The sequence below is a fragment of the Copadichromis virginalis genome, linkage group LG3 (genome assembly GCF_057382275.1).
Source record: "Copadichromis virginalis isolate Kocher_CV1m ecotype Utaka linkage group LG3, C_Virginalis_male_GT1.1, whole genome shotgun sequence".
Classification (NCBI taxonomy): Eukaryota; Metazoa; Chordata; class Actinopteri; order Cichliformes; family Cichlidae; genus Copadichromis; species Copadichromis virginalis.
Window position 1 is genome coordinate 27,291,199 of NC_140620.1, and position 21,072 is coordinate 27,312,270.

At 47.3% G+C, this 21,072-nt stretch overlaps 23 non-coding genes across 23 annotated transcripts; all 23 read left to right on the forward strand.

Annotated features, from left to right (window-relative positions):
• The first annotated feature begins 472 nt into the window (after positions 1 to 472).
• Positions 473 to 545, forward strand: trnaa-agc (transfer RNA alanine (anticodon AGC)). Its single transcript has one exon. It is a non-coding gene; the product is annotated as a tRNA-Ala (tRNA).
• Positions 546 to 1,603: 1,058 nt separating this feature from the next.
• On the forward strand, positions 1,604 to 1,685 carry trnas-gcu (transfer RNA serine (anticodon GCU)). Its single transcript has one exon. It is a non-coding gene; the product is annotated as a tRNA-Ser (tRNA).
• Positions 1,686 to 2,322: 637 nt separating this feature from the next.
• Positions 2,323 to 2,395, forward strand: trnaa-agc (transfer RNA alanine (anticodon AGC)). The gene has a single exon. It is a non-coding gene; the product is annotated as a tRNA-Ala (tRNA).
• Positions 2,396 to 3,462: 1,067 nt separating this feature from the next.
• On the forward strand, positions 3,463 to 3,544 carry trnas-gcu (transfer RNA serine (anticodon GCU)). The gene has a single exon. It is a non-coding gene; the product is annotated as a tRNA-Ser (tRNA).
• Positions 3,545 to 4,181: 637 nt separating this feature from the next.
• On the forward strand, positions 4,182 to 4,254 carry trnaa-agc (transfer RNA alanine (anticodon AGC)). Its single transcript has one exon. It is a non-coding gene; the product is annotated as a tRNA-Ala (tRNA).
• A 1,059-nt stretch (positions 4,255 to 5,313) lies between these two features.
• Positions 5,314 to 5,395, forward strand: trnas-gcu (transfer RNA serine (anticodon GCU)). Its single transcript has one exon. It is a non-coding gene; the product is annotated as a tRNA-Ser (tRNA).
• Positions 5,396 to 6,032: 637 nt separating this feature from the next.
• On the forward strand, positions 6,033 to 6,105 carry trnaa-agc (transfer RNA alanine (anticodon AGC)). The gene has a single exon. It is a non-coding gene; the product is annotated as a tRNA-Ala (tRNA).
• A 1,069-nt stretch (positions 6,106 to 7,174) lies between these two features.
• On the forward strand, positions 7,175 to 7,256 carry trnas-gcu (transfer RNA serine (anticodon GCU)). The gene has a single exon. It is a non-coding gene; the product is annotated as a tRNA-Ser (tRNA).
• A 637-nt stretch (positions 7,257 to 7,893) lies between these two features.
• trnaa-cgc (transfer RNA alanine (anticodon CGC)) lies at positions 7,894 to 7,966 on the forward strand. Its single transcript has one exon. It is a non-coding gene; the product is annotated as a tRNA-Ala (tRNA).
• Positions 7,967 to 9,025: 1,059 nt separating this feature from the next.
• Positions 9,026 to 9,107, forward strand: trnas-gcu (transfer RNA serine (anticodon GCU)). The gene has a single exon. It is a non-coding gene; the product is annotated as a tRNA-Ser (tRNA).
• A 637-nt stretch (positions 9,108 to 9,744) lies between these two features.
• Positions 9,745 to 9,817, forward strand: trnaa-cgc (transfer RNA alanine (anticodon CGC)). The gene has a single exon. It is a non-coding gene; the product is annotated as a tRNA-Ala (tRNA).
• Positions 9,818 to 10,886: 1,069 nt separating this feature from the next.
• trnas-gcu (transfer RNA serine (anticodon GCU)) lies at positions 10,887 to 10,968 on the forward strand. Its single transcript has one exon. It is a non-coding gene; the product is annotated as a tRNA-Ser (tRNA).
• Positions 10,969 to 11,605: 637 nt separating this feature from the next.
• Positions 11,606 to 11,678, forward strand: trnaa-agc (transfer RNA alanine (anticodon AGC)). Its single transcript has one exon. It is a non-coding gene; the product is annotated as a tRNA-Ala (tRNA).
• Positions 11,679 to 12,747: 1,069 nt separating this feature from the next.
• Positions 12,748 to 12,829, forward strand: trnas-gcu (transfer RNA serine (anticodon GCU)). Its single transcript has one exon. It is a non-coding gene; the product is annotated as a tRNA-Ser (tRNA).
• A 637-nt stretch (positions 12,830 to 13,466) lies between these two features.
• Positions 13,467 to 13,539, forward strand: trnaa-agc (transfer RNA alanine (anticodon AGC)). The gene has a single exon. It is a non-coding gene; the product is annotated as a tRNA-Ala (tRNA).
• A 1,069-nt stretch (positions 13,540 to 14,608) lies between these two features.
• trnas-gcu (transfer RNA serine (anticodon GCU)) lies at positions 14,609 to 14,690 on the forward strand. Its single transcript has one exon. It is a non-coding gene; the product is annotated as a tRNA-Ser (tRNA).
• A 637-nt stretch (positions 14,691 to 15,327) lies between these two features.
• trnaa-cgc (transfer RNA alanine (anticodon CGC)) lies at positions 15,328 to 15,400 on the forward strand. Its single transcript has one exon. It is a non-coding gene; the product is annotated as a tRNA-Ala (tRNA).
• Positions 15,401 to 16,459: 1,059 nt separating this feature from the next.
• trnas-gcu (transfer RNA serine (anticodon GCU)) lies at positions 16,460 to 16,541 on the forward strand. Its single transcript has one exon. It is a non-coding gene; the product is annotated as a tRNA-Ser (tRNA).
• A 637-nt stretch (positions 16,542 to 17,178) lies between these two features.
• trnaa-cgc (transfer RNA alanine (anticodon CGC)) lies at positions 17,179 to 17,251 on the forward strand. The gene has a single exon. It is a non-coding gene; the product is annotated as a tRNA-Ala (tRNA).
• Positions 17,252 to 18,320: 1,069 nt separating this feature from the next.
• On the forward strand, positions 18,321 to 18,402 carry trnas-gcu (transfer RNA serine (anticodon GCU)). The gene has a single exon. It is a non-coding gene; the product is annotated as a tRNA-Ser (tRNA).
• A 637-nt stretch (positions 18,403 to 19,039) lies between these two features.
• Positions 19,040 to 19,112, forward strand: trnaa-ugc (transfer RNA alanine (anticodon UGC)). Its single transcript has one exon. It is a non-coding gene; the product is annotated as a tRNA-Ala (tRNA).
• Positions 19,113 to 20,172: 1,060 nt separating this feature from the next.
• Positions 20,173 to 20,254, forward strand: trnas-gcu (transfer RNA serine (anticodon GCU)). The gene has a single exon. It is a non-coding gene; the product is annotated as a tRNA-Ser (tRNA).
• A 637-nt stretch (positions 20,255 to 20,891) lies between these two features.
• Positions 20,892 to 20,964, forward strand: trnaa-cgc (transfer RNA alanine (anticodon CGC)). Its single transcript has one exon. It is a non-coding gene; the product is annotated as a tRNA-Ala (tRNA).
• The last annotated feature ends 108 nt before the right edge of the window (positions 20,965 to 21,072 follow it).

A 21,072-nucleotide genomic window follows, 5' to 3' on the forward strand; every position in this document is an offset into this window, starting at 1 on the left:
AGATACTTTGTTTCCAGAATAGTCAGTACTCCAAACGAACGCATGTGGCTTCCTTTGGCAAATGTTTATTTGCACGTCTCCTCTGAGTACCTTTCAGGTACTGTCAGGCTAACGCTGGCTTTAAACCTCATCAGTGTTTGTCCATCTGAGGTGATTGTCTCCCCTCTTACCTTCACAATACTGGCCGATGGCAGCCAAGAGTCACGCAGCAATGCCCCCAGTCCAGTCTGACATCTCTTTTTCTCCAGAAGCAGCTGAAAGGTGCTTCCACAAACGGTGACAGTCTCCCAGCATAATGTGTAGTGCCCAGACTAGAGTTGGTCCTTAATGTCTCGTATGCGCAGTGATTCTACCACGGGGTCTTGTTGTAGTTGGCATGCCCAGAAACCCATGAAGGCGAGGCGTCCTTTTTAGATCTGCCGGAGTTAAAGGTCCATATGACAAGATGAAGCTACAATCCCCAACCGTCAAAGGGGAATTAGCTCAAATGGGAGAGCGCTCGCTTAGCATGCGAGAGGTAGCGGGATCGATACCCGCATTCTCCAGTGACCATTTGCACATCCCAGAGATGCCCACCAGCAAATTCTGCATCCAATCCATTGGTTTTGTCTCATTATGTCTATGACTTTACTCATTATACTCACTTTTCAAGGCTTTGTGTCATCACTTCAGGGAAGCATTCAAAGGAAAAGAAAAAGTAATGTTGTCGTGTAAATAAGAATGCTAGGGGTGCTAGACCAATGGCAAAGGAAAAGCCTTATAGTGAGTTCAAGGTGAGCCTTGACACTAAGCATGGAGAAAGGGACTTGTACCAATTGGTATGGCAGAGAGATGAAGCTGGAAAGGATGGACAGCAGTTTAAAGTCATTAAGGGTGGAAATGGTAATGTGCTAACAAGGGAAGGAGTACTTTGAAGGGAAGATGTGGGTGGAGACCAAATAAAGGGGTGATTGTGACACCAGGATAGCAGCAGGTGTGAAAGGCAAGCTTTACAGGACGGTGGTGAGAACTGCTCTGATGTATTGTTTTATGACTGTGGCACGGAGGAAAAGACGAGAGGCCGAGATGGAGTTGTCAGAGTTGAAGATGGTAAGTTTTTTTATGTTGGGAGTGTCCAGGATGGAAAAAGATTAGAACTGACTATGTCAGAGGGACAGCTGCGGTTGAGCGGTTTGGAGACAAAGTTAGACCGGTAAGGCTGCGGTGGTTTGGAAATGTGCAGAGGAGGAAAATAAGATATACTGGGAAAAGGGTGTAAAATATGGAGCTGCTAGGCAGGAGGAAAAGAAAAATACAGAAGAGAAAGTTCATGGATCTAGTTGAGGAGGACATGAAGAGGGTTGCTGTGACAGAGGAGAATGCTAGGGGCAGGGTGAGATGGAGGCAGATGATCCACTCTGGCAACCCCCAAGAAGAACAGGCTCAAAGAAGAAGCCAGCATCACTCCAGGCTTCTACCAAAGTGTTACGCAGCCCCTCGTGGGGGATCTGGAGTAGATTTCCCTGCGTCGATACACTAGCGCTCAGCTCGCATTTTGTCCATCCAGACTACATGGTCACAGAATAAATTCCCAATTCTGCTGGCAAAGAAACTGCAGCCACGAGATGAGGTGGCCGAGAGGTTAAGGCGATGGACTGCTAATCCATTGTGCTCTGCACGCGTGGGTTTGAATCCCATCCTCGTCGAGTCCTCTTTCTACTTATCTTAATGCATGTTGTGAGATTGGCTGCCAAAGTAGGCATGATGCAATGCCTCAGCTCTTCTTTGGCTCAGTACTCCCTATAGTTCACCATGTGGTCTTGTTGCACAGGTCACGTTAAAGAGAATGGTCTGCTAATACAATGGCCAAAAGATACTTTGTTTCCAGAATAGTCAGTACTCCAAACGAACGCATGTGGCTTCCTTTGGCAAATGTTTATTTGCACGTCTCCTCTGAGTACCTTTCAGGTACTGTCAGGTTAACGCTGGCTTTAAACCTCATCAGTGTTTGTCCATCTGAGGTGATTGTCTCCCCTCTTACCTTCACAATACTGGCCCATGGCAGCCAAGAGTCACGCAGCAATGCCCCCAGTCCAGTCTGACATCTCTTTTTCTCCAGAAGCAGCTGAAAGGTGCTTCCACAAACGGTGACAGTCTCCCAGCATAATGTGTAGTGCCCAGACTAGAGTTGGTCCTTAATGTCTCGTATGCGCAGTGATTCTACCACGGGGTCTTGTTGTAGTTGGCATGCCCAGAAACCAATGAAGGCGAGGCGTCCTTTTTAGATCCGCCGGAGTTAAAGGTCCATATGACAAGATGAAGCTACAATCCCCAACCGTCAAAGGGGAATTAGCTCAAATGGGAGAGCGCTCGCTTAGCATGCGAGAGGTAGCGGGATCGATACCCGCATTCTCCAGTGACCCTTTGCACATCCCCGAGATGCCCACCAGCAAATTCTGCATCCAATCCATTGGTTTTGTCTCATTATGTCTATGACTTTACTCATTATACTCACTTTTCAAGGCTTTGTGTCATCACTTCAGGGAAGCATTCAAAGGAAAAGGAAGGAAAAGAAAAAGTAATGTTGTCGTGTAAATAAGAATGCTAGGGGTGCTAGACCAATGGCAAAGGAAAAGCCTTATAGTGAGTTCAAGGTGATCCTTGACACTAAGCATGGAGAAAGGGACTTGTACCAATTGGTATGGCAGAGAGATGAAGCTGGAAAGGATGGACAGCAGTTTAAAGTCATTAAGGGTGGAAATGGTAATGTGCTAACAAGGGAAGGAGTACTTTGAAGGGAAGATGTGGGTGGAGACCAAATAAAGGGGTGATTGTGACACCAGGATAGCAGCAGGTGTGAAAGGCAAGCTTTACAGGACGGTGGTGAGAACTGCTCTGATGTATTGTTTTATGACTGTGGCACGGAGGAAAAGACGAGAGGCCGAGATGGAGTTGTCAGAGTTGAAGATGGTAAGTTTTTTATGTTGGGAGTGTCCAGGATGGAAAAAGATTAGAACTGACTATGTCAGAGGGACAGCTGGGGTTGAGCGGTTTGGAGACAAAGTTAGACCGGTAAGGCTGCGGTGGTTTGGAAATGTGCAGAGGAGGAAAATAAGATATACTGGGAAAAGGGTGTAAAATATGGAGCTGCTAGGCAGGAGGAAAAGAAAAATACAGAAGAGAAAGTTCATGGATCTAGTTGAGGAGGACATGAAGAGGGTTGCTGTGACAGAGGAGAATGCTAGGGGCAGGGTGAGATGGAGGCAGATGATCCACTCTGGCAACCCCCAAGAAGAACAGGCTCAAAGAAGAAGCCAGCATCACTCCAGGCTTCTACCAAAGTGTTACGCAGCCCCTCGTGGGGGATCTGGAGTAGATTTCCCTGCGTCGATACACTAGCGCTCAGCTCGCATTTTGTCCATCCAGACTACATGGTCACAGAATAAATTCCCAATTCTGCTGGCAAAGAAACTGCAGCCACGAGATGAGGTGGCCGAGAGGTTAAGGCGATGGACTGCTAATCCATTGTGCTCTTCACGCGTGGGTTCGAATCCCATCCTCGTCGAGTCCTCTTTCTACTTATCTTAATGCATGTTGTGAGATTGGCTGCCAAAGTAGGCATGATGCAATGCCTCAGCTCTTCTTTGGCTCAGTACTCCCTATAGTTCACCATGTGGTCTTGTTGCACAGGTCACGTTAAAGAGAATGGTCTGCTAATACAATGGCCAAAAGATACTTTGTTTCCAGAATAGTCAGTACTCCAAACGAACGCATGTGGCTTCCTTTGGCAAATGTTTATTTGCACGTCTCCTCTGAGTACCTTTCAGGTACTGTCAGGTTAACGCTGGCTTTAAACCTCATCAGTGTTTGTCCATCTGAGGTGATTGTCTCCCCTCTTACCTTCACAATACTGGCCGATGGCAGCCAAGAGTCACGCAGCAATGCCCCCAGTCCAGTCTGACATCTCTTTTTCTCCAGAAGCAGCTGAAAGGTGCTTCCACAAACGGTGACAGTCTCCCAGCATAATGTGTAGTGCCCAGACTAGAGTTGGTCCTTAATGTCTCGTATGCGCAGTGATTCTACCACGGGGTCTTGTTGTAGTTGGCATGCCCAGAAACCCATGAAGGCGAGGCGTCCTTTTTAGATCTGCCGGAGTTAAAGGTCCATATGACAAGATGAAGCTACAATCCCCAACCGTCAAAGGGGAATTAGCTCAAATGGGAGAGCGCTCGCTTAGCATGCGAGAGGTAGCGGGATCGATACCCGCATTCTCCAGTGACCATTTGCACATCCCAGAGATGCCCACCAGCAAATTCTGCATCCAATCCATTGGTTTTGTCTCATTATGTCTATGACTTTACTCATTATACTCACTTTTCAAGGCTTTGTGTCATCACTTCAGGGAAGCATTCAAAGGAAAAGAAAAAGTAATGTTGTCGTGTAAATAAGAATGCTAGGGGTGCTAGACCAATGGCAAAGGAAAAGCCTTATAGTGAGTTCAAGGTGAGCCTTGACACTAAGCATGGAGAAAGGGACTTGTACCAATTGGTATGGCAGAGAGATGAAGCTGGAAAGGATGGACAGCAGTTTAAAGTCATTAAGGGTGGAAATGGTAATGTGCTAACAAGGGAAGGAGTACTTTGAAGGGAAGATGTGGGTGGAGACCAAATAAAGGGGTGATTTGTGACACCAGGATAGCAGCAGGTGTGAAAGGCAAGCTTTACAGGACGGTGGTGAGAACTGCTCTGATGTATTGTTTTATGACTGTGGCACGGAGGAAAAGACGAGAGGCCGAGATGGAGTTGTCAGAGTTGAAGATGGTAAGTTTTTTTATGTTGGGAGTGTCCAGGATGGAAAAAGATTAGAACTGACTATGTCAGAGGGACAGCTGGGGTTGAGCGGTTTGGAGACAAAGTTAGACCGGTAAGGCTGCGGTGGTTTGGAAATGTGCAGAGGAGGAAAATAAGATATACTGGGAAAAGGGTGTAAAATATGGAGCTGCTAGGCAGGAGGAAAAGAAAAATACAGAAGAGAAAGTTCATGGATCTAGTTGAGGAGGACATGAAGAGGGTTGCTGTGACAGAGGAGAATGCTAGGGGCAGGGTGAGATGGAGGCAGATGATCCACTCTGGCAACCCCCAAGAAGAACAGGCTCAAAGAAGAAGCCAGCATCACTCCAGGCTTCTACCAAAGTGTTACGCAGCCCCTCGTGGGGGATCTGGAGTAGATTTCCCTGCGTCGATACACTAGCGCTCAGCTCGCATTTTGTCCATCCAGACTACATGGTCACAGAATAAATTCCCAATTCTGCTGGCAAAGAAACTGCAGCAAAGAGATGAGGTGGCCGAGAGGTTAAGGCGATGGACTGCTAATCCGTTGTGCTCTGCACGCGTGGGTTCGAATCCCATCCTCGTCGAGTCCTCTTTCTACTTATCTTAATGCATGTTGTGAGATTGGCTGCCAAAGTAGGCATGATGCAATGCCTCAGCTCTTCTTTGGCTCAGTACTCCCTATAGTTCACCATGTGGTCTTGTTGCACAGGTCACGTTAAAGAGAATGGTCTGCTAATACAATGGCCAAAAGATACTTTGTTTCCAGAATAGTCAGTACTCCAAACGAACGCATGTGGCTTCCTTTGGCAAATGTTTATTTGCACGTCTCCTCTGAGTACCTTTCAGGTACTGTCAGGTTAACGCTGGCTTTAAACCTCATCAGTGTTTGTCCATCTGAGGTGATTGTCTCCCCTCTTACCTTCACAATACTGGCCGATGGCAGCCAAGAGTCACGCAGCAATGCCCCCAGTCCAGTCTGACATCTCTTTTTCTCCAGAAGCAGCTGAAAGGTGCTTCCACAAACGGTGACAGTCTCCCAGCATAATGTGTAGTGCCCAGACTAGAGTTGGTCCTTAATGTCTCGTATGCGCAGTGATTCTACCACGGGGTCTTGTTGTAGCTGGCATGCCCAGAAACCCATGAAGGCGAGGCGTCCTTTTTAGATCCGCCGGAGTTAAAGGTCCATATGACAAGATGAAGCTACAATCCCCAACCGACAAAGGGGAATTAGCTCAAATGGGAGAGCGCTCGCTTAGCATGCGAGAGGTAGCGGGATCGATACCCGCATTCTCCAGTGACCCTTTGCACATCCCCGAGATGCCCACCAGCAAATTCTGCATCCAATCCATTGGTTTTGTCTCATTATGTCTATGACTTTACTCATTATACTCACTTTTCAAGACTTTGTGTCATCACTTCAGGGAAGCATTCAAAGGAAAAGGAAGGAAAAGAAAAAGTAATGTTGTCGTGTAAATAAGAATGCTAGGGGTGCTAGACCAATGGCAAAGGAAAAGCCTTATAGTGAGTTCAAGGTGAGCCTTGACACTAAGCATGGAGAAAGGGACTTGTACCAATTGGTATGGCAGAGAGATGAAGCTGGAAAAGATGGACAGCAGTTTAAAGTCATTAAGGGTGGAAATGGTAATGTGCTAACAAGGGAAGGAGTACTTTGAAGGGAAGATGTGGGTGGAGACCAAATAAAGGGGTGATTTGTGACACCAGGATAGCAGCAGGTGTGAAAGGCAAGCTTTACAGGACGGTGGTGAGAACTGCTCTGATGTATTGTTTTATGACTGTGGCACGGAGGAAAAGACGAGAGGCCGAGATGGAGTTGTCAGAGTTGAAGATGGTAAGTTTTTTTATGTTGGGAGTGTCCAGGATGGAAAAAGATTAGAACTGACTATGTCAGAGGGACAGCTGGGGTTGAGCGGTTTGGAGACAAAGTTAGACCGGTAAGGCTGCGGTGGTTTGGAAATGTGCAGAGGAGGAAAATAAGATATACTGGGAAAAGGGTGTAAAATATGGAGCTGCTAGGCAGGAGGAAAAGAAAAATACAGAAGAGAAAGTTCATGGATCTAGTTGAGGAGGACATGAAGAGGGTTGCTGTGACAGAGGAGAATGCTAGGGGCAGGGTGAGATGGAGGCAGATGATCCACTCTGGCAACCCCCAAGAAGAACAGGCTCAAAGAAGAAGCCAGCATCACTCCAGGCTTCTACCAAAGTGTTACGCAGCCCCTCGTGGGGGATCTGGAGTAGATTTCCCTGCGTCGATACACTAGCGCTCAGCTCGCATTTTGTCCATCCAGACTACATGGTCACAGAATAAATTCCCAATTCTGCTGGCAAAGAAACTGCAGCAACGAGATGAGGTGGCCGAGAGGTTAAGGCGATGGACTGCTAATCCATTGTGCTCTGCACGCGTGGGTTCGAATCCCATCCTCGTCGAGTCCTCTTTCTACTTATCTTAATGCATGTTGTGAGATTGGCTTCCAAAGTAGGCATGATGCAATGCCTCAGCTCTTCTTTGGCTCAGTACTCCCTATAGTTCACCATGTGGTCTTGTTGCACAGGTCACGTTAAAGAGAATGGTCTGCTAATACAATGGCCAAAAGATACTTTGTTTCCAGAATAGTCAGTGCTCCAAACGAACGCATGTGGCTTCCTTTGGCAAATGTTTATTTGCACGTCTCCTCTGAGTACCTTTCAGGTACTGTCAGGCTAACGCTGGCTTTAAACCTCATCAGTGTTTGTCCATCTGAGGTGATTGTCTCCCCTCTTACCTTCACAATACTGGCCGATGGCAGCCAAGAGTCACGCAGCAATGCCCCCAGTCCAGTCTGACATCTCTTTTTCTCCAGAAGCAGCTGAAAGGTGCTTCCACAAACGGTGACAGTCTCCCAGCATAATGTGTAGTGCCCAGACTAGAGTTGGTCCTTAATGTCTCGTATGTGCAGTGATTCTACCACGGGGTCTTGTTGTAGTTGGCATGCCCAGAAACCCATGAAGGCGAGGCGTCCTTTTTAGATCCCCCGGAGTTAAAGGTCCATATGACAAGATGAAGCTACAATCCCCAACCGACAAAGGGGAATTAGCTCAAATGGGAGAGCGCTCGCTTCGCATGCGAGAGGTAGCGGGATCGATACCCGCATTCTCCAGTGACCCTTTGCACATCCCCGAGATGCCCACCAGCAAATTCTGCATCCAATCCATTGGTTTTGTCTCATTATGTCTATGACTTTACTCATTATACTCACTTTTCAAGGCTTTGTGTCATCACTTCAGGGAAGCATTCAAAGGAAAAGAAAAAGTAATGTTGTCGTGTAAATAAGAATGCTAGGGGTGCTAGACCAATGGCAAAGGAAAAGCCTTATAGTGAGTTCAAGGTGAGCCTTGACACTAAGCATGGAGAAAGGGACTTGTACCAATTGGTATGGCAGAGAGATGAAGCTGGAAAGGATGGACAGCAGTTTAAAGTCATTAAGGGTGGAAATGGTAATGTGCTAACAAGGGAAGGAGTACTTTGAAGGGAAGATGTGGGTGGAGACCAAATAAAGGGGTGATTTGTGACACCAGGATAGCAGCAGGTGTGAAAGGCAAGCTTTACAGGACGGTGGTGAGAACTGCTCTGATGTATTGTTTTATGACTGTGGCACGGAGGAAAAGACGAGAGGCCGAGATGGAGTTGTCAGAGTTGAAGATGGTAAGTTTTTTTATGTTGGGAGTGTCCAGGATGGAAAAAGATTAGAACTGACTATGTCAGAGGGACAGCTGGGGTTGAGCGGTTTGGAGACAAAGTTAGACCGGTAAGGCTGCGGTGGTTTGGAAATGTGCAGAGGAGGAAAATAAGATATACTGGGAAAAGGGTGTAAAATATGGAGCTGCTAGGCAGGAGGAAAAGAAAAATACAGAAGAGAAAGTTCATGGATCTAGTTGAGGAGGACATGAAGAGGGTTGCTGTGACAGAGGAGAATGCTAGGGGCAGGGTGAGATGGAGGCAGATGATCCACTCTGGCAACCCCCAAGAAGAACAGGCTCAAAGAAGAAGCCAGCATCACTCCAGGCTTCTACCAAAGTGTTACGCAGCCCCTCGTGGGGGATCTGGAGTAGATTTCCCTGCGTCGATACACTAGCGCTCAGCTCGCCTTTTGTCCATCCAGACTACATGGTCACAGAATAAATTCCAAATTCTGCTGGCAAAGAAACTGCAGCAAAGAGATGAGGTGGCCGAGAGGTTAAGGCGATGGACTGCTAATCCATTGTGCTCTGCACGCGTGGGTTCGAATCCCATCCTCGTCGAGTCCTCTTTCTACTTATCTTAATGCATGTTGTGAGATTGGCTGCCAAAGTAGGCATGATGCAATGCCTCAGCTCTTCTTTGGCTCAGTACTCCCTATAGTTCACCATGTGGTCTTGTTGCACAGGTCACGTTAAAGAGAATGGTCTGCTAATACAATGGCCAAAAGATACTTTGTTTCCAGAATAGTCAGTGCTCCAAACGAACGCATGTGGCTTCCTTTTGCAAATGTTTATTTGCACGTCTCCTCTGAGTACCTTTCAGGTACTGTCAGGTTAACGCTGGCTTTAAACCTCATCAGTGTTTGTCCATCTGAGGTGATTGTCTCCCCTCTTACCTTCACAATACTGGCCGATGGCAGCCAAGAGTCACGCAGCAATGCCCCCAGTCCAGTCTGACATCTCTTTTTCTCCAGAAGCAGCTGAAAGGTGCTTCCACAAACGGTGACAGTCTCCCAGCATAATGTGTAGTGCCCAGACTAGAGTTGGTCCTTAATGTCTCGTATGCGCAGTGATTCTACCACGGGGTCTTGTTGTAGTTGGCATGCCCAGAAACCCATGAAGGCGAGGCGTCCTTTTTAGATCCCCCGGAGTTAAAGGTCCATATGACAAGATGAAGCTACAATCCCCAACCGACAAAGGGGAATTAGCTCAAATGGGAGAGCGCTCGCTTCGCATGCGAGAGGTAGCGGGATCGATACCCGCATTCTCCAGTGACCCTTTGCACATCCCCGAGATGCCCACCAGCAAATTCTGCATCCAATCCATTGGTTTTGTCTCATTATGTCTATGACTTTACTCATTATACTCACTTTTCAAGGCTTTGTGTCATCACTTCAGGGAAGCATTCAAAGGAAAAGGAAGGAAAAGAAAAAGTAATGTTGTCGTGTAAATAAGAATGCTAGGGGTGCTAGACCAATGGCAAAGGAAAAGCCTTATAGTGAGTTCAAGGTGAGCCTTGACACTAAGCATGGAGAAAGGGACTTGTACCAATTGGTATGGCAGAGAGATGAAGCTGGAAAGGATGGACAGCAGTTTAAAGTCATTAAGGGTGGAAATGGTAATGTGCTAACAAGGGAAGGAGTACTTTGAAGGGAAGATGTGGGTGGAGACCAAATAAAGGGGTGATTTGTGACACCAGGATAGCAGCAGGTGTGAAAGGCAAGCTTTACAGGACGGTGGTGAGAACTGCTCTGATGTATTGTTTTATGACTGTGGCACGGAGGAAAAGACGAGAGGCCGAGATGGAGTTGTCAGAGTTGAAGATGGTAAGTTTTTTTATGTTGGGAGTGTCCAGGATGGAAAAAGATTAGAACTGACTATGTCAGAGGGACAGCTGGGGTTGAGCGGTTTGGAGACAAAGTTAGACCGGTAAGGCTGCGGTGGTTTGGAAATGTGCAGAGGAGGAAAATAAGATATACTGGGAAAAGGGTGTAAAATATGGAGCTGCTAGGCAGGAGGAAAAGAAAAATACAGAAGAGAAAGTTCATGGATCTAGTTGAGGAGGACATGAAGAGGGTTGCTGTGACAGAGGAGAATGCTAGGGGCAGGGTGAGATGGAGGCAGATGATCCACTCTGGCAACCCCCAAGAAGAACAGGCTCAAAGAAGAAGCCAGCATCACTCCAGGCTTCTACCAAAGTGTTACGCAGCCCCTCGTGGGGGATCTGGAGTAGATTTCCCTGCGTCGATACACTAGCGCTCAGCTCGCATTTTGTCCATCCAGACTACATGGTCACAGAATAAATTCCCAATTCTGCTGGCAAAGAAACTGCAGCAAAGAGATGAGGTGGCCGAGAGGTTAAGGCGATGGACTGCTAATCCGTTGTGCTCTGCACGCGTGGGTTCGAATCCCATCCTCGTCGAGTCCTCTTTCTACTTATCTTAATGCATGTTGTGAGATTGGCTGCCAAAGTAGGCATGATGCAATGCCTCAGCTCTTCTTTGGCTCAGTACTCCCTATAGTTCACCATGTGGTCTTGTTGCACAGGTCACGTTAAAGAGAATGGTCTGCTAATACAATGGCCAAAAGATACTTTGTTTCCAGAATAGTCAGTACTCCAAACGAACGCATGTGGCTTCCTTTGGCAAATGTTTATTTGCACGTCTCCTCTGAGTACCTTTCAGGTACTGTCAGGTTAACGCTGGCTTTAAACCTCATCAGTGTTTGTCCATCTGAGGTGATTGTCTCCCCTCTTACCTTCACAATACTGGCCGATGGCAGCCAAGAGTCACGCAGCAATGCCCCCAGTCCAGTCTGACATCTCTTTTTCTCCAGAAGCAGCTGAAAGGTGCTTCCACAAACGGTGACAGTCTCCCAGCATAATGTGTAGTGCCCAGACTAGAGTTGGTCCTTAATGTCTCGTATGCGCAGTGATTCTACCACGGGGTCTTGTTGTAGCTGGCATGCCCAGAAACCCATGAAGGCGAGGCGTCCTTTTTAGATCCGCCGGAGTTAAAGGTCCATATGACAAGATGAAGCTACAATCCCCAACCGACAAAGGGGAATTAGCTCAAATGGGAGAGCGCTCGCTTAGCATGCGAGAGGTAGCGGGATCGATACCCGCATTCTCCAGTGACCCTTTGCACATCCCCGAGATGCCCACCAGCAAATTCTGCATCCAATCCATTGGTTTTGTCTCATTATGTCTATGACTTTACTCATTATACTCACTTTTCAAGACTTTGTGTCATCACTTCAGGGAAGCATTCAAAGGAAAAGGAAGGAAAAGAAAAAGTAATGTTGTCGTGTAAATAAGAATGCTAGGGGTGCTAGACCAATGGCAAAGGAAAAGCCTTATAGTGAGTTCAAGGTGAGCCTTGACACTAAGCATGGAGAAAGGGACTTGTACCAATTGGTATGGCAGAGAGATGAAGCTGGAAAAGATGGACAGCAGTTTAAAGTCATTAAGGGTGGAAATGGTAATGTGCTAACAAGGGAAGGAGTACTTTGAAGGGAAGATGTGGGTGGAGACCAAATAAAGGGGTGATTTGTGACACCAGGATAGCAGCAGGTGTGAAAGGCAAGCTTTACAGGACGGTGGTGAGAACTGCTCTGATGTATTGTTTTATGACTGTGGCACGGAGGAAAAGACGAGAGGCCGAGATGGAGTTGTCAGAGTTGAAGATGGTAAGTTTTTTTATGTTGGGAGTGTCCAGGATGGAAAAAGATTAGAACTGACTATATCAGAGGGACAGCTGGGGTTGAGCGGTTTGGAGACAAAGTTAGACCGGTAAGGCTGCGGTGGTTTGGAAATGTGCAGAGGAGGAAAATAAGATATACTGGGAAAAGGGTGTAAAATATGGAGCTGCTAGGCAGGAGGAAAAGAAAAATACAGAAGAGAAAGTTCATGGATCTAGTTGAGGAGGACATGAAGAGGGTTGCTGTGACAGAGGAGAATGCTAGGGGCAGGGTGAGATGGAGGCAGATGATCCACTCTGGCAACCCCCAAGAAGAACAGGCTCAAAGAAGAAGCCAGCATCACTCCAGGCTTCTACCAAAGTGTTACGCAGCCCCTCGTGGGGGATCTGGAGTAGATTTCCCTGCGTCGATACACTAGCGCTCAGCTCGCATTTTGTCCATCCAGACTACATGGTCACAGAATAAATTCCCAATTCTGCTGGCAAAGAAACTGCAGCAAAGAGATGAGGTGGCCGAGAGGTTAAGGCGATGGACTGCTAATCCGTTGTGCTCTGCACGCGTGGGTTCGAATCCCATCCTCGTCGAGTCCTCTTTCTACTTATCTTAATGCATGTTGTGAGATTGGCTGCCAAAGTAGGCATGATGCAATGCCTCAGCTCTTCTTTGGCTCAGTACTCCCTATAGTTCACCATGTGGTCTTGTTGCACAGGTCACGTTAAAGAGAATGGTCTGCTAATACAATGGCCAAAAGATACTTTGTTTCCAGAATAGTCAGTACTCCAAACGAACGCATGTGGCTTCCTTTGGCAAATGTTTATTTGCACGTCTCCTCTGAGTACCTTTCAGGTACTGTCAGGTTAACGCTGGCTTTAAACCTCATCAGTGTTTGTCCATCTGAGGTGATTGTCTCCCCTCTTACCTTCACAATACTGGCCGATGGCAGCCAAGAGTCACGCAGCAATGCCCCCAGTCCAGTCTGACATCTCTTTTTCTCCAGAAGCAGCTGAAAGGTGCTTCCACAAACGGTGACAGTCTCCCAGCATAATGTGTAGTGCCCAGACTAGAGTTGGTCCTTAATGTCTCGTATGCGCAGTGATTCTACCACGGGGTCTTGTTGTAGCTGGCATGCCCAGAAACCCATGAAGGCGAGGCGTCCTTTTTAGATCCGCCGGAGTTAAAGGTCCATATGACAAGATGAAGCTACAATCCCCAACCGACAAAGGGGAATTAGCTCAAATGGGAGAGCGCTCGCTTAGCATGCGAGAGGTAGCGGGATCGATACCCGCATTCTCCAGTGACCCTTTGCACATCCCCGAGATGCCCACCAGCAAATTCTGCATCCAATCCATTGGTTTTGTCTCATTATGTCTATGACTTTACTCATTATACTCACTTTTCAAGACTTTGTGTCATCACTTCAGGGAAGCATTCAAAGGAAAAGGAAGGAAAAGAAAAAGTAATGTTGTCGTGTAAATAAGAATGCTAGGGGTGCTAGACCAATGGCAAAGGAAAAGCCTTATAGTGAGTTCAAGGTGAGCCTTGACACTAAGCATGGAGAAAGGGACTTGTACCAATTGGTATGGCAGAGAGATGAAGCTGGAAAAGATGGACAGCAGTTTAAAGTCATTAAGGGTGGAAATGGTAATGTGCTAACAAGGGAAGGAGTACTTTGAAGGGAAGATGTGGGTGGAGACCAAATAAAGGGGTGATTTGTGACACCAGGATAGCAGCAGGTGTGAAAGGCAAGCTTTACAGGACGGTGGTGAGAACTGCTCTGATGTATTGTTTTATGACTGTGGCACGGAGGAAAAGACGAGAGGCCGAGATGGAGTTGTCAGAGTTGAAGATGGTAAGTTTTTTTATGTTGGGAGTGTCCAGGATGGAAAAAGATTAGAACTGACTATGTCAGAGGGACAGCTGGGGTTGAGCGGTTTGGAGACAAAGTTAGACCGGTAAGGCTGCGGTGGTTTGGAAATGTGCAGAGGAGGAAAATAAGATATACTGGGAAAAGGGTGTAAAATATGGAGCTGCTAGGCAGGAGGAAAAGAAAAATACAGAAGAGAAAGTTCATGGATCTAGTTGAGGAGGACATGAAGAGGGTTGCTGTGACAGAGGAGAATGCTAGGGGCAGGGTGAGATGGAGGCAGATGATCCACTCTGGCAACCCCCAAGAAGAACAGGCTCAAAGAAGAAGCCAGCATCACTCCAGGCTTCTACCAAAGTGTTACGCAGCCCCTCGTGGGGGATCTGGAGTAGATTTCCCTGCGTCGATACACTAGCGCTCAGCTCGCATTTTGTCCATCCAGACTACATGGTCACAGAATAAATTCCCAATTCTGCTGGCAAAGAAACTGCAGCAACGAGATGAGGTGGCCGAGAGGTTAAGGCGATGGACTGCTAATCCATTGTGCTCTGCACGCGTGGGTTCGAATCCCATCCTCGTCGAGTCCTCTTTCTACTTATCTTAATGCATGTTGTGAGATTGGCTTCCAAAGTAGGCATGATGCAATGCCTCAGCTCTTCTTTGGCTCAGTACTCCCTATAGTTCACCATGTGGTCTTGTTGCACAGGTCACGTTAAAGAGAATGGTCTGCTAATACAATGGCCAAAAGATACTTTGTTTCCAGAATAGTCAGTGCTCCAAACGAACGCATGTGGCTTCCTTTGGCAAATGTTTATTTGCACGTCTCCTCTGAGTACCTTTCAGGTACTGTCAGGCTAACGCTGGCTTTAAACCTCATCAGTGTTTGTCCATCTGAGGTGATTGTCTCCCCTCTTACCTTCACAATACTGGCCGATGGCAGCCAAGAGTCACGCAGCAATGCCCCCAGTCCAGTCTGACATCTCTTTTTCTCCAGAAGCAGCTGAAAGGTGCTTCCACAAACGGTGACAGTCTCCCAGCATAATGTGTAGTGCCCAGACTAGAGTTGGTCCTTAATGTCTCGTATGTGCAGTGATTCTACCACGGGGTCTTGTTGTAGTTGGCATGCCCAGAAACCCATGAAGGCGAGGCGTCCTTTTTAGATCCCCCGGAGTTAAAGGTCCATATGACAAGATGAAGCTACAATCCCCAACCGACAAAGGGGAATTAGCTCAAATGGGAGAGCGCTCGCTTCGCATGCGAGAGGTAGCGGGATCGATACCCGCATTCTCCAGTGACCCTTTGCACATCCCCGAGATGCCCACCAGCAAATTCTGCATCCAATCCATTGGTTTTGTCTCATTATGTCTATGACTTTACTCATTATACTCACTTTTCAAGGCTTTGTGTCATCACTTCAGGGAAGCATTCAAAGGAAAAGAAAAAGTAATGTTGTCGTGTAAATAAGAATGCTAGGGGTGCTAGACCAATGGCAAAGGAAAAGCCTTATAGTGAGTTCAAGGTGAGCCTTGACACTAAGCATGGAGAAAGGGACTTGTACCAATTGGTATGGCAGAGAGATGAAGCTGGAAAGGATGGACAGCAGTTTAAAGTCATTAAGGGTGGAAATGGTAATGTGCTAACAAGGGAAGGAGTACTTTGAAGGGAAGATGTGGGTGGAGACCAAATAAAGGGGTGATTTGTGACACCAGGATAGCAGCAGGTGTGAAAGGCAAGCTTTACAGGACGGTGGTGAGAACTGCTCTGATGTATTGTTTTATGACTGTGGCACGGAGGAAAAGACGAGAGGCCGAGATGGAGTTGTCAGAGTTGAAGATGGTAAGTTTTTTTATGTTGGGAGTGTCCAGGATGGAAAAAGATTAGAACTGACTATGTCAGAGGGACAGCTGGGGTTGAGCGGTTTGGAGACAAAGTTAGACCGGTAAGGCTGCGGTGGTTTGGAAATGTGCAGAGGAGGAAAATAAGATATACTGGGAAAAGGGTGTAAAATATGGAGCTGCTAGGCAGGAGGAAAAGAAAAATACAGAAGAGAAAGTTCATGGATCTAGTTGAGGAGGACATGAAGAGGGTTGCTGTGACAGAGGAGAATGCTAGGGGCAGGGTGAGATGGAGGCAGATGATCCACTCTGGCAACCCCCAAGAAGAACAGGCTCAAAGAAGAAGCCAGCATCACTCCAGGCTTCTACCAAAGTGTTACGCAGCCCCTCGTGGGGGATCTGGAGTAGATTTCCCTGCGTCGATACACTAGCGCTCAGCTCGCCTTTTGTCCATCCAGACTACATGGTCACAGAATAAATTCCAAATTCTGCTGGCAAAGAAACTGCAGCCACGAGATGAGGTGGCCGAGAGGTTAAGGCGATGGACTGCTAATCCATTGTGCTCTGCACGCGTGGGTTCGAATCCCATCCTCGTCGAGTCCTCTTTCTACTTATCTTAATGCATGTTGTGAGATTGGCTGCCAAAGTAGGCATGATGCAATGCCTCAGCTCTTCTTTGGCTCAGTACTCCCTATAGTTCACCATGTGGTCTTGTTGCACAGGTCACGTTAAAGAGAATGGTCTGCTAATACAATGGCCAAAAGATACTTTGTTTCCAGAATAGTCAGTGCTCCAAACGAACGCATGTGGCTTCCTTTTGCAAATGTTTATTTGCACGTCTCCTCTGAGTACCTTTCAGGTACTGTCAGGTTAACGCTGGCTTTAAACCTCATCAGTGTTTGTCCATCTGAGGTGATTGTCTCCCCTCTTACCTTCACAATACTGGCCGATGGCAGCCAAGAGTCACGCAGCAATGCCCCCAGTCCAGTCTGACATCTCTTTTTCTCCAGAAGCAGCTGAAAGGTGCTTCCACAAACGGTGACAGTCTCCCAGCATAATGTGTAGTGCCCAGACTAGAGTTGGTCCTTAATGTCTCGTATGCGCAGTGATTCTACCACGGGGTCTTGTTGTAGTTGGCATGCCCAGAAACCCATGAAGGCGAGGCGTCCTTTTTAGATCCCCCGGAGTTAAAGGTCCATATGACAAGATGAAGCTACAATCCCCAACCGACAAAGGGGAATTAGCTCAAATGGGAGAGCGCTCGCTTCGCATGCGAGAGGTAGCGGGATCGATACCCGCATTCTCCAGTGACCCTTTGCACATCCCCGAGATGCCCACCAGCAAATTCTGCATCCAATCCATTGGTTTTGTCTCATTATGTCTATGACTTTACTCATTATACTCACTTTTCAAGGCTTTGTGTCATCACTTCAGGGAAGCATTCAAAGGAAAAGGAAGGAAAAGAAAAAGTAATGTTGTCGTGTAAATAAGAATGCTAGGGGTGCTAGACCAATGGCAAAGGAAAAGCCTTATAGTGAGTTCAAGGTGAGCCTTGACACTAAGCATGGAGAAAGGGACTTGTACCAATTGGTATGGCAGAGAGATGAAGCTGGAAAGGATGGACAGCAGTTTAAAGTCATTAAGGGTGGAAATGGTAATGTGCTAACAAGGGAAGGAGTACTTTGAAGGGAAGATGTGGGTGGAGACCAAATAAAGGGGTGATTTGTGACACCAGGATAGCAGCAGGTGTGAAAGGCAAGCTTTACAGGACGGTGGTGAGAACTGCTCTGATGTATTGTTTTATGACTGTGGCACGGAGGAAAAGACGAGAGGCCGAGATGGAGTTGTCAGAGTTGAAGATGGTAAGTTTTTTTATGTTGGGAGTGTCCAGGATGGAAAAAGATTAGAACTGACTATGTCAGAGGGACAGCTGGGGTTGAGCGGTTTGGAGACAAAGTTAGACCGGTAAGGCTGCGGTGGTTTGGAAATGTGCAGAGGAGGAAAATAAGATATACTGGGAAAAGGGTGTAAAATATGGAGCTGCTAGGCAGGAGGAAAAGAAAAATACAGAAGAGAAAGTTCATGGATCTAGTTGAGGAGGACATGAAGAGGGTTGCTGTGACAGAGGAGAATGCTAGGGGCAGGGTGAGATGGAGGCAGATGATCCACTCTGGCAACCCCCAAGAAGAACAGGCTCAAAGAAGAAGCCAGCATCACTCCAGGCTTCTACCAAAGTGTTACGCAGCCCCTCGTGGGGGATCTGGAGTAGATTTCCCTGCGTCGATACACTAGCGCTCAGCTCGCATTTTGTCCATCCAGACTACATGGTCACAGAATAAATTCCCAATTCTGCTGGCAAAGAAACTGCAGCAACGAGATGAGGTGGCCGAGAGGTTAAGGCGATGGACTGCTAATCCATTGTGCTCTGCACGCGTGGGTTCGAATCCCATCCTCGTCGAGTCCTCTTTCTACTTATCTTAATGCATGTTGTGAGATTGGCTGCCAAAGTAGGCATGATGCAATGCCTCAGCTCTTCTTTGGCTCAGTACTCCCTATAGTTCACCATGTGGTCTTGTTGCACAGGTCACGTTAAAGAGAATGGTCTGCTAATACAATGGCCAAAAGATACTTTGTTTCCAGAATAGTCAGTGCTCCAAACGAACGCATGTGGCTTCCTTTGGCAAATGTTTATTTGCACGTCTCCTCTGAGTACCTTTCAGGTACTGTCAGGCTAACGCTGGCTTTAAACCTCATCAGTGTTTGTCCATCTGAGGTGATTGTCTCCCCTCTTACCTTCACAATACTGGCCGATGGCAGCCAAGAGTCACGCAGCAATGCCCCCAGTCCAGTCTGACATCTCTTTTTCTCCAGAAGCAGCTGAAAGGTGCTTCCACAAACGGTGACAGTCTCCCAGCATAATGTGTAGTGCCCAGACTAGAGTTGGTCCTTAATGTCACGTATGCGCAGTGATTCTACCACGGGGTCTTGTTGTAGTTGGCATGCCCAGAAACCCATGAAGGCGAGGCGTCCTTTTTAGATCCCCCGGAGTTAAAGGTCCATATGACAAGATGAAGCTACAATCCCCAACTGACAAAGGGGAATTAGCTCAAATGGGAGAGCGCTCGCTTTGCATGCGAGAGGTAGCGGGATCGATACCCGCATTCTCCAGTGACCCTTTGCACATCCCCGAGATGCCCACCAGCAAATTCTGCATCCAATCCATTGGTTTTGTCTCATTATGTCTATGACTTTACTCATTATACTCACTTTTCAAGGCTTTGTGTCATCACTTCAGGGAAGCATTCAAAGGAAAAGAAAAAGTAATGTTGTCGTGTAAATAAGAATGCTAGGGGTGCTAGACCAATGGCAAAGGAAAAGCCTTATAGTGAGTTCAAGGTGAGCCTTGACACTAAGCATGGAGAAAGGGACTTGTACCAATTGGTATGGCAGAGAGATGAAGCTGGAAAGGATGGACAGCAGTTTAAAATCATTAAGGGTGGAAATGGTAATGTGCTAACAAGGGAAGGAGTACTTTGAAGGGAAGATGTGGGTGGAGACCAAATAAAGGGGTGATTTGTGACACCAGGATAGCAGCAGGTGTGAAAGGCAAGCTTTACAGGACGGTGGTGAGAACTGCTCTGATGTATTGTTTTATGACTGTGGCACGGAGGAAAAGACGAGAGGCCGAGATGGAGTTGTCAGAGTTGAAGATGGTAAGTTTTTTTTATGTTGGGAGTGTCCAGGATGGAAAAAGATTAGAACTGACTATGTCAGAGGGACAGCTGGGGTTGAGCGGTTTGGAGACAAAGTTAGACCGGTAAGGCTGCGGTGGTTTGGAAATGTGCAGAGGAGGAAAATAAGATATACTGGGAAAAGGGTGTAAAATATGGAGCTGCTAGGCAGGAGGAAAAGAAAAATACAGAAGAGAAAGTTCATGGATCTAGTTGAGGAGGACATGAAGAGGGTTGCTGTGACAGAGGAGAATGCTAGGGGCAGGGTGAGATGGAGGCAGATGATCCACTCTGGCAACCCCCAAGAAGAACAGGCTCAAAGAAGAAGCCAGCATCACTCCAGGCTTCTACCAAAGTGTTACGCAGCCCCTCGTGGGGGATCTGGAGTAGATTTCCCTGCGTCGATACACTAGCGCTCAGCTCGCATTTTGTCCATCCAGACTACATGGTCACAGAATAAATTCCCAATTCTGCTGGCAAAGAAACTGCAGCAAAGAGATGAGGTGGCCGAGAGGTTAAGGCGATGGACTGCTAATCCATTGTGCTCTGCACGCGTGGGTTCGAATCCCATCCTCGTCGAGTCCTCTTTCTACTTATCTTAATGCATGTTGTGAGATTGGCTGCCAAAGTAGGCATGATGCAATGCCTCAGCTCTTCTTTGGCTCAGTACTCCCTATAGTTCACCATGTGGTCTTGTTGCACAGGTCACGTTAAAGAGAATGGTCTGCTAATGCAATGGCCAAAAGATACTTTGTTTCCACAATAGTCAGTGCTCCAAACGAACGCATGTGGCTTCCTTTGGCAAATGTTTATTTGCACGTCTCCTCTGAGTACCTTTCAGGTACTGTCAGGTTAACGCTGGCTTTAAACCTCATCAGTGTTTGTCCATCTGAGGTGATTGTCTCCCCTCTTACCTTCACGATACTGGCCGATGGCAGCCAAGAGTCACGCAGCAATGCCCCCAGTCCAGTCTGACATCTCTTTTTCTCCAGAAGCAGCTGAAAGGTGCTTCCACAAACGGTGACAGTCTCCCAGCATAATGTGTAGTGCCCAGACTAGAGTTGGTCCTTAATGTCTCGTATGTGCAGTGATTCTACCACGGGGTCTTGTTGTAGTTGGCATGCCCAGAAACCCATGAAGGCGAGGCGTCCTTTTTAGATCCCCCGGAGTTAAAGGTCCATATGACAAGATGAAGCTACAATCCCCAACCGACAAAGGGGAATTAGCTCAAATGGGAGAGCGCTCGCTTCGCATGCGAGAGGTAGCGGGATCGATACCCGCATTCTCCAGTGACCCTTTGCACATCCCCGAGATGCCCACCAGCAAATTCTGCATCCAATCCATTGGTTTTGTCTCATTATGTCTATGACTTTACTCATTATACTCACTTTTCAAGA